General features: G+C 30.3%; 1 long non-coding RNA gene across 1 annotated transcript; it reads right to left on the minus strand.

Moving 5' to 3' along the window:
• Nucleotides 1-6,982: 6,982 nt before the first annotated feature.
• On the minus strand, nucleotides 6,983-9,120 carry LOC120074294. The gene is made up of 2 exons (XR_005480948.1): nucleotides 8,815-9,120; nucleotides 6,983-7,565 (listed from the first exon to the last, which is right to left on the minus strand). It is a non-coding gene; the product is annotated as an uncharacterized LOC120074294 (long non-coding RNA).
• Between the last annotated feature and the right edge of the window lie 788 nt (nucleotides 9,121-9,908).

The following is a 9,908-nucleotide window of genomic DNA, read 5'->3' on the forward strand; positions in this document are numbered from 1 at the left end:
CAATGCTTCTCCATCTTTAAGTTCAGAGACTTCATCGGTGCCCCTCCATCTTCAAGTTCAGAGACTTCATCGGTGCCCCTCCATCTTCAAGCTCAGAGGTTCCGTTGATTTTCCTCAATCTTCAAGTTCAGAGGCTTCGTCCATGCCCCTCCATCTTTAAGTTCAGAGGCTTCGTCGATGCCCCTCTATCTTCAAGTTCAGAGGCTTCGTCAATACTTTTTTATCTTCAAGTTCAGAGGCTTAGTCGGTGCTTCTCCATCTTCAAGTTAAGAGCTCCATTGATGCTTTTTCATCTTCAAGTTCAAAGGCTTCATCGGTGCTTCTCCATATTCAAGTTCAGAGGCTTCGTCGGTGCTCCTCCATCTTCAAGTTCAGAGGTTTCGTTGATGCTTCTCCATCTTCAAGTTTAGAGGTTTCATCGACACCTCTCCATGTTTAAGTTTAGAGGCTTCACCGATGCTCCTTCATCTTCAAGTTTAGAGCCTTCGTTGGTGCTTCTCTATCTTCAAGTTTAGAGGCTTTTTCGATGCTTCTCCATCTTTAACTTCAAAGGCTTCGTCGATGTTCTTCCATATTCAAGTTCAGAGGTTTCATTGATGTTTCATCTTCATGCTCAAGTTTGGAGGCTTTACAATGTCATCTTCATGCTTAAAGTCACAAAGTCAAGCTTAATGCGGAAGATTCCTCGGTGCTTTGTCAAACTCAAATGCGGAGGATTTGCCGATGTTTCATCAAACTCAAGTACGGAGGATTCACAGATACTTTAAGCTCAAGTGTAGAGGATTCATCGATGCTTCGTCAAGCTCAGATGTTGAAGATTCATCGATGCTTCGTCAAACTCAAATGCGGTGGATTTGCCAATGCTTCGTCAAATTCAACTACGGAAAATTCATCGATGCTTTGTCAAGCTCAAGTGCAAAGGTTCTCGATGCTTCTCCATCTTCAAGTTTAGAGGCTCAGCTGATGTTCCTCCATCTTCAAGTTTAGAGGCTCAGCTGATGTTCCTCCATCTTCAAGTTTGGAGGTTTCGTCGATGCTTCTCCATCTTCAAGTTCAAAGGTTTCGTTAATGCTCCTTCATCTTCAAGTTCAGAGGCTCTGTCGATATTCTTCCATCTTCAAGTTTGGAGGCTTCACCACTTCCTCTTCGAAGTTAGGTTTGGATGCTTCGCTCCTTCTTCAAAATATTGGTACAACTTCCTTCCTTCTCCAAATTGTTGGTGCAACTTTTCTTCCTCCCCAAAAAATGTTGGTGAGGCTTCGCTTCTTCTCCAAAATGTTGGTGCAGTTGCACTCCTTCCCCAAAATGTTGGTGCAACTTTGCTCCCTCTCCAAAAATGTTGGTATGGCTCCGCCTCATATGTGAAATCAAGTTTGGTCTGCCTGGTTCCACCTCATACGCGAGAACAACTCTAGTCTACCTAGTTGCGCCTCATATGTGATCTAGTCCACCCAACTCCATTCAAAAGCTTGATGGTATATTCTCCCCATCTTCAAAGCTTGATGGCATATCCGCCTCATCTTCAAAACTTGATGGAATATTTGCCTTATCTTCAAAGTCGGATCAAGAAGTGATGTAATAGGGTTGTTTAGACCTTTTTGGTGTCATCTTTATGTTGATCAAGAAGTGATGTAATAGGATTGTTTAGACTTTTTCTAGGTCATCCCTGTGTTAATCAAGTTAGTGTTATAATAAGATTATTTAAACCTTTTCGGGGTCATCTCTATGTGTGTCAAGGTGGTGGTCACGTATCGGGGCATTGCTGCAAAAAAATGAAACAAAAAAAAAGTTAAAAAAAAAAAAGAAAAGAAAAACAAGAAGAAGAAAAGAAATGAGAAAAAGAAAGAAACAAAAAGAATGAATAAAAAAAAGAGATGGAAGAAAAGAGAGATGAGAATACACTAGGAGTGGAAAATGAGAATAAAAAATATATATGTGGTGAGTCCTATTTATAGAAGCCAAGATGGACTCAAATTCCTAATTTAATTTGGATTTCCTACTAAGATCTTTATCTTTCTAAAATATTTTGATAAGTTTTGAATTAAAATATCTTATTTTTAAAATTTGAATCAAAGATTCTTAGTGGGTTTGAATAGATTAGCCTTAAATCAAATGATATCAAAATCCATTTATACCAATTTTAAATTTGGGCATATTCCAAAATTTATCTCAAATTCATCTCAAATTAAAATTTGGCCATATTCCAAATTTTATTTCATATTCATATCAAACTTTTATTCTTCATCCAAATCAAATTAAGGATGAAATTTCAAATTTATTTCAAACTAAAATTTAGTCATATTCTAAGTTTTATCTTATATTCAAATCAAAATTAGCTTTTATCCTCAATCCAAATCAAATTGAGGGTAAAATCTCAAATTTATTTCAAATTAAAATTTGATCATATTCCAAATTTTATCCAAGCTCAAACGGTTCAACTTTGATATTAAATTGTGAATAAAATGTAAGTTAAAATTTGGTCATATTCCAAAATTTATCCCAAGTTCAAATCATTCAAATTTAGCCTTTTATCCAAAATTAAATTAGGGTTAGAGTTTCAAATTTATCTCAAAATAAAATTTTGTCATATTTCAATTTTATCGCGAATTCAAATCAAGCTTAGCTTTTCCTTGTTTCCAAATCAAATGGTGATAAAATCTCAAATTAAAATTTGGGCATATTCCAAATTTTATTAAAAAATTAAATTGTTCAACGTTGAGATTAAATTGTATATAAAATCTCAAATTGAAATTTGGACGTATTCCAAATTTTATCCCAAATCTAAATCATCAAAATTTAGACTTTTTTGCTCGAGTCAAAATAAATTAAGGATAAAATCTCAAATTGATGTAAAATTCAAATTTAGACTTCTAGATTTTATATCAAATTCGTCCAAATTTAGGTTCTTATCCCTATTTTCAAATCAAATTGGGATAAAATTTCAAATTAAAATTTGACCATATTCCAAATTTTATCCTAAATTCGAGTTAAGCTTATGTATTAAATTCATAGTTTGATTAAGGCATCAATTAAGATCAAATTCAAGAACAGATATATTTGAATTTCAATTCCAACTTTATATTTTTCGAGATTCATAAATTTTGGATCAATCACAAATTGTCATGTCATTCACTAAATAAATGGCGAAATTTCAAATATCAAATTTGGGACCAATTAGGAGTTGACATGTGTCCCAAATTGAAGTTACAAATTCTGATGACGCCACGTGGTTTTATCATAACTGTTGAATCAGGTAAGATTAATTTGGCCCAATTTGATATTATTATTTGGGTTAAAGTTCAACTAAGCCCAAAAATGGACTGAATTTAACCCAAATGTCAAAGGCCCAAATCCAACTAATTGAGCCCAAAGGTCTAGTCCATGGACCAACCAAGTCCAAGGGTTAGGCCTATGGACCAACCAAACCCAAACCCTCAAGGCCCACTAGAGAACTCTATAAATAGAGAAGCTCTCCTCATTCATTTGTTGAGGTCAACAATTTTACATCTAGAGAGTTCTCCCAACAATCAGAAGACTCCTAGATTCTTGAACCACCACAATTGAAGACGACTTCAACTCCAAGAACATCACGTGATTCAGCGTATGCATTCAACTGAGAGAGAATTAGAGGATCAAATACTAGAGATTAAACTACACCGCATCAACATCAACACCAACTCAAGTTTAATTCAAGAAGATCAACAAGCGCAAAAATCAACAAGCCCAAAAGTCGATCAAGCCTAGAGGCCGATCATCCAAGAAAATTGACCAGTTTAAATATTAAAGTTTATTTTGAACGCATCAAAGAATTATTATATTAGAGACTGTATTTGCTATATTAAAATCAATAAAAATACGAAGTTCAAATTCCACGAATTAAGTTTTTCTGAAAACCTCGTACGAACAAACGTGTTTTTCCTATTTGAACCCGCTTATGGACTTTAGGCCTTGTCTAAGGTAACTCTTCACAAAATATATAGGTTTAGAACTTTAACCAATATTTCAAAAATTAACCGTGTGGAAAAAATTTTGTGAACTCAGTTTTTTTTTTTCTTCCATTTTTTTAACCAAAAAAAGTGTTTATTTAAGAGTTTAAATTTTATTCCACTTTTAGTGTAATGCATATAGTTACTTGTAATGACCCATATCCTTTGAAAAATAAAAATAAATGAAAATAGTAAGTAATCACATGGTAATTAAGTTACTTTCTATCTCTCAAGTCCATTTCTCTTAGTGGGAAATCATTTTCAAAACTTTATTTATATTACTATATTTTTACCTTTAATTACTTTCATGGGAAGAAATAGCCTTTAAAAGACAAGAAAGAAAATGGTAAAAAATTGAGAAGGTGAAAATGGATTGAAAGCTGCCTGTTTGTTTTGTAATGATAATTGATAATTTAAAATTTATGGCCAAACCAAATAGGCTATAGAAAATTTGATTTAATTGAGGTAGTGCTCCATTAATAGAGTTTTAAAATTATAAGAAAAGTTTGATGATTGAAATTATTGCGGAGTCGGATCTGTGCATAACTTTATCTTTAATTAGAATAATAATAATTAAAAGATATATAGTTTAGGTGAGTTTTCTTTTTTCCCATAAGAGACAAATAAGAAATGACAGTTGAGCTAGCTTTTGTTTGATTATTAATTTTTCAGTTTTTCTTTTTATTGAAATTAACTAAATAATAAAAATAATTTTATACAAGTAAATATAATATATGAATTTTTTTTTCAAAATTTGGAGTGAAAATACTAATAAATAACAAAAATATTTTAAAAAGATCGATAATAAAAAAACAATATGGACTAAATTTAATATTTTGTAATAGTACAATGACTAAAATTACACATTTGAAAAGTACAGGGGCTAAGATTGAACAAACTTCAAAATATAAGTACAAAAATGGTATTTTAACCTATATTTTAAAATGGGTAAAAATAATATTATACTTTTTATACTTTGAATTTGTTTGGTTTTAGTCTCTATATTTTCAAAGATCCAATTTTAGTTCTTACGTTTTCAATAAATTTTAAATTTAGTCACTCAAAATTAAATTTTATCGATATTAATTAAATAATAATATTGATTTGGATACAAAAAATACAATATATGAATATATTTTTAAAATTATATAGAAAATATTAATAGATGACAATTTTCTTTTTAAAAAAATCTATAATAAACTAGTAGCATGTACTAAATTTTAAGATTTATTTAAAGTTCATCAACTAGATCGGAACATTTGAAAGTATAAAGGCTAAATTGAACATAAGAATCAAAATGATATTTTGATATTTTAAATTTAATGAACTTTCAAAGTATAGAATCGTTTGCTCATAGAGATTTGTTCAAATTGTCATATTCTTGGTATTGTGATTTTCCTTCTTCGTTAGTGTCTAGCTGAATATCGATCACTAGTCGGTTTATCTTCTAATTGAAGTATTTTCCATTTTCTTGAAAAAAAAAAGTAAAATTTTAGAATTCCATTAGATAAAATTTAATTCTATACATAATAGATCAACTATCAAATTTTTATTAAAAAAAAATAATTGAATATATTATGAGCCTATTAAACACAACATTTAAGGTTTAGAAACTTTTAGATACAACGTTAGAATATAAAGACTGTTAAATACGTGTTAAAGCTAACAACAAAAGTTTTAAAGTCTAAATATGTAAATCCAATAGAAGTATATTGGTTACTTATAGTTATGACTAACTTTTAATAAACTTGATGGTGGATAATACTTCATTTTTTTTTAGATGTGAGCTATGATTTTGAGTATGTTATTATAAAATATATAAATAAGTGAATATTTTGTATTCATGTAAAGAAATATTGAAAATTGCAAACATGCCAAATTAAAATTAGTTGTTTGCAAATTATTCAATGAGGCTGTCACAATGTGTCTGTCTTATAATAACTTATAAGTGTATTAAAAATTTTACATGCTCTTAATAATCAATAGATATAAATTTGAGATACTTTTCTCATATATATCCACGCTCTATTTAGACGATTTCAACGGATAATTTCTCATAAAATTTATGCAAAATTATAAGCATTTTTCAAGGAACAAAATAAAATTGTCAAGAAAGGAATGTAAGGCTGAATCCATTTGACAAGCTTGCCCTTTTACTCTGAAGCTCGTCTGACTAAGCCCAGTGGCCCAGCCCAATTACTTATATTTTTTTTATTTTATCTTTTTAGCATCATATTTTTTAATTACTTATAATTACGGGATCTTTTAAATATAAAAATTCTAAAAATATTTAGTAAAAAGCTCCAAAAATATAAGTACTTTTGAAACTTTTTGCTATAAAGTGTAAATATTTTTGAAAATTTTCTTATAAATTAAGGTCAATCGAATTTTATTTCCATGAAACAAAGTAGTTGCTAAAGACTAACCTTATTGAAAGCTATATTTATTTAGAAAATCTATAATAACTAAGCATAAGTACTAAATTTAAGATTTTTTCAAAAGTAGTACTAAAAATGAACATTTGAAGTTACATAAGAGATTGTGAGTTCATTTTGAGAGAAAGAAAAGTGATTATAACAAAATCTTAAACGTTTTCTTTTGTTTGGTAAGATAGATTATGATTGAATCCATAAAATTCCTTCTAAGTCACAAGTTTTTTTTTCAAATTAGTTATTTATTAATTTTTAGGTTTTCCTAAAAGCAAATGCAATATTTATTAAATTTTATTTTTTAATTTTACCAATTAAAATTAAAATATATTTTATATATCTATTTAAAAAGTAATATTAAGTCCATCTTATTTATTATATCGAGATAATTCTTAAAAAAAATTAAAAGGTCCCACATTCTAAACGAACTCTTAACATTGAATAAATTAAAAACAGTCCAAATGGTATTTTAAATCAAATGGTATTTCATAATCCTTGTAATATTGGTGATTTCCGTCCTATTAGCCTATATAACATAATATATAAATTGGTTTCTAAGACAATTGCTAATAGAATAAAAGTTATACTTGATAAAATTCTTTTTGAATATCAATATGCATTTATTCCGGGTAGGTCCATTCTATACAATATTATGATGGCCATGAAATACTTCATTGTATAAAAAAAATAAGAAACATGAAAATGAAGGTGTAGCTGCTCTAAAAAATGACCTTATTTAAAAGCAATGTTGATTCATTTAGGGTTTGACTATGATTTGATTCTTTTAATTTTCAATTATATTTCTATAGTTGAACTATCTATCCCACTAAATGGAAATACCTCAGATTGTATCTATCATTCTAGGAGTCTCCGACAAGGAGATCCTCTATCTCCATATCTATTTTTAATTGCTTCGGAAGGCTTCTTTCGTTTTCTTCAAGCTAATCATTCTCTGAGTTCAATTTTAGGTATTGTAGCTCACCACCTAAGTCCAAAGATTTTTCATTTTTTATTGGAAGATAATAATATGGTTTTTTGCAAAGCTACGGAACAAAATTGACATGTTCTAAAATATATCTTTCAGAAATTTGAAGAAGCCTCGGATGCTAAAATCAATTTCTCAAAATCTGCCATGTTGTTCTATCCCCATCTGGAGAATGAAAAAAATGAAATTTCTCAGTGCCATTCTTGGAGTTTGTAAAGTAAAAAACCTAGGGAGCTATCTGGGTCTTCCTTCATCTTTATCCAGAAATAAAAGCAAAGATTTCAATTTTATTGTGGAGAAGGTATGGAAAATCATGCAGCGTTAGAAGTCTTCTTTTTTCTCCTCTGCGGGCAAGGAAATTCTTATTAAAAGTGTAGGCCAGACTATCCTTTCTTATGGAATAAGCCTTTTCAAGCTCCGAAAAAAAATTTGTGTGGATATCTTTTTTTTCCGATTTTGATGGGGTTCTTCTGTCAAGAAAAGAATAGTTCACTGGTTAAAATGGTCTGATGTATGTCTTCCAAAAGCACTAGGAGGGTTGAACTTAGAGATCTTGAAGGTTTTAATAGAGATTTAGTTGCTAAGCAAGTTTGGAAGATTCTCTCCAGCCCAAAATCTCTTGTATCCATTTTTTTTCTCTAAAGCATATACTTCAGAGATTGTAGTATTTTGGAAGCAAAAGTGAGAAAGAAATCTTCTTATTCATGGAAAAGTTTGATGTGGGACTGTTCTTTTTTAAAGGAAGAAATTAGATTCAATATAGCTAATGGCAAATCCATTAAGATGTTTGAAGACCCTTGGATCCATAAGGAATTATTGTTTAAACCAATGTGTATTAATAACAAGTTCAAGTCTTCATTGGTATCATATTTTATTACCCAGTCCAACCAATGAAATATGGAATTACTTAGGCTACTCTACAAACAAATATAGATTTAATCATCAGAATTCCTATTAATTTGAAATCTAAGGATAAAATTTGTTGGCATTTTGATAACTATTTTACAAGGGAAAATACTATGGAGAGAGGAGATGTATGGAAAAACTTGTGAAAATTCAATATTCATTCCAAAATAAAGTTGTTTGTTTGAGAGGCTCTTAAAAATATCATCCCTACAAGAGTAAATCTTTGTAACAAAGGCCTCAATCCTTTTTTTTTTTCTTTTCAGTATGTCCTATTTGTCAGGACGAATAAGAATTTTCAGATCATATCTTTTTTACATGTAGAAGAGCCAAGATGATTTGGGAATTAATTCTGAATAGAAGAAAAATTCAGGATAACCCTACATAATTCTTGCTTCTTAAAAAATGTGGAATTAATTGCTATATCTTGTTGGGCTATGTGGAATGATGGGAATGCAATTATAAATAGAGGAAATTTAATTCCAACTGAAGCAGATGAATAAGAGATTACCTTGAATAAGCTATTAAGAGTTCTCTTCGGAAAGCTATGTTCCAAAACGGAGGACAGAGCCTTCAAATTGCATGCAATAGAAAATGGATTCCTCCTCCTCATAGCTCATTTTCTCTTAATGTAGATGCAGCGTGGACCATGAGTTTGACTTCAATAGGCACTAGGGTTGCTATTCTAAGTTTTGATAACTCTATAATCGTGCTTCTATCAAAAAGCAAAGAAATTGACTTTTCTCCTCCGATTGATGAATTATTCGCAATCATTAAAGGTCTGAAATTGGCTCTATCTATCATTTGGAATTCCCAATATTAGGGTTGAATCCGACTATCTTCTTACGGTAAATCTCCTCAATAATCAACATACAAAGAATGAAATTGAGAGCTATATTGAAGAAAAATTATCCTTGAAGAAGGGCATTAATTGTATTTCTTTCAAATATGTAAATATGTTTTGTAATCGATTGCCTGATGCATTAGCAAAAGAAGCTAGGACCATCCTTTAGGACAGTGTATGGGTTATGGATTTTCCATCCCAATTCCTTTACATTACTGGTATGGATGTATCTCATCTTTAACCCACAAGGCAGGAAAAAAATTTCCTTTTTCAAAAAAACAAAAAAACCAACTGATTTTTTTTCCTTCCAATTTTAAAAAACAACGAATCGGACCCGTGACGTCAGTTGAGGGAAAATTAAAAGGATATTTTCCTTTTAGAAACTATTTAGGAAAATATTGTTGTTTTCAAACTATTTGTAAAAATATTGTTGTTGTTTTTTTTTTAAATAAGTCAAGGGTTGAAAATTCGACCTACATAGATTGAATTTTGAACCCTCGACCTTCCTTTTACTTGTACGTCGAACTTTGAACCCTCGACCTTGCCCTTCCTAACATTATTATTGAGTCTGTTTAATTATCATTCCGGAAACCTTCCTCTATCAAAAGATCGTATTTCTAAATTTTCATAAGATCCCCTGGAATTCCTTCCAAAACTTGTTGAATAATTTTTACGGATTCTATCATCTCAGCAAGTTTAACTAAATAACGAGCTAATGAATCTCCTTCTTTTTGCCACTGAACTTCCCAATCAAATTCAAG

Source organism: Benincasa hispida, chromosome 3, assembly GCF_009727055.1.
Source record: "Benincasa hispida cultivar B227 chromosome 3, ASM972705v1, whole genome shotgun sequence".
Taxonomy (NCBI): domain Eukaryota; kingdom Viridiplantae; phylum Streptophyta; class Magnoliopsida; order Cucurbitales; family Cucurbitaceae; genus Benincasa; species Benincasa hispida.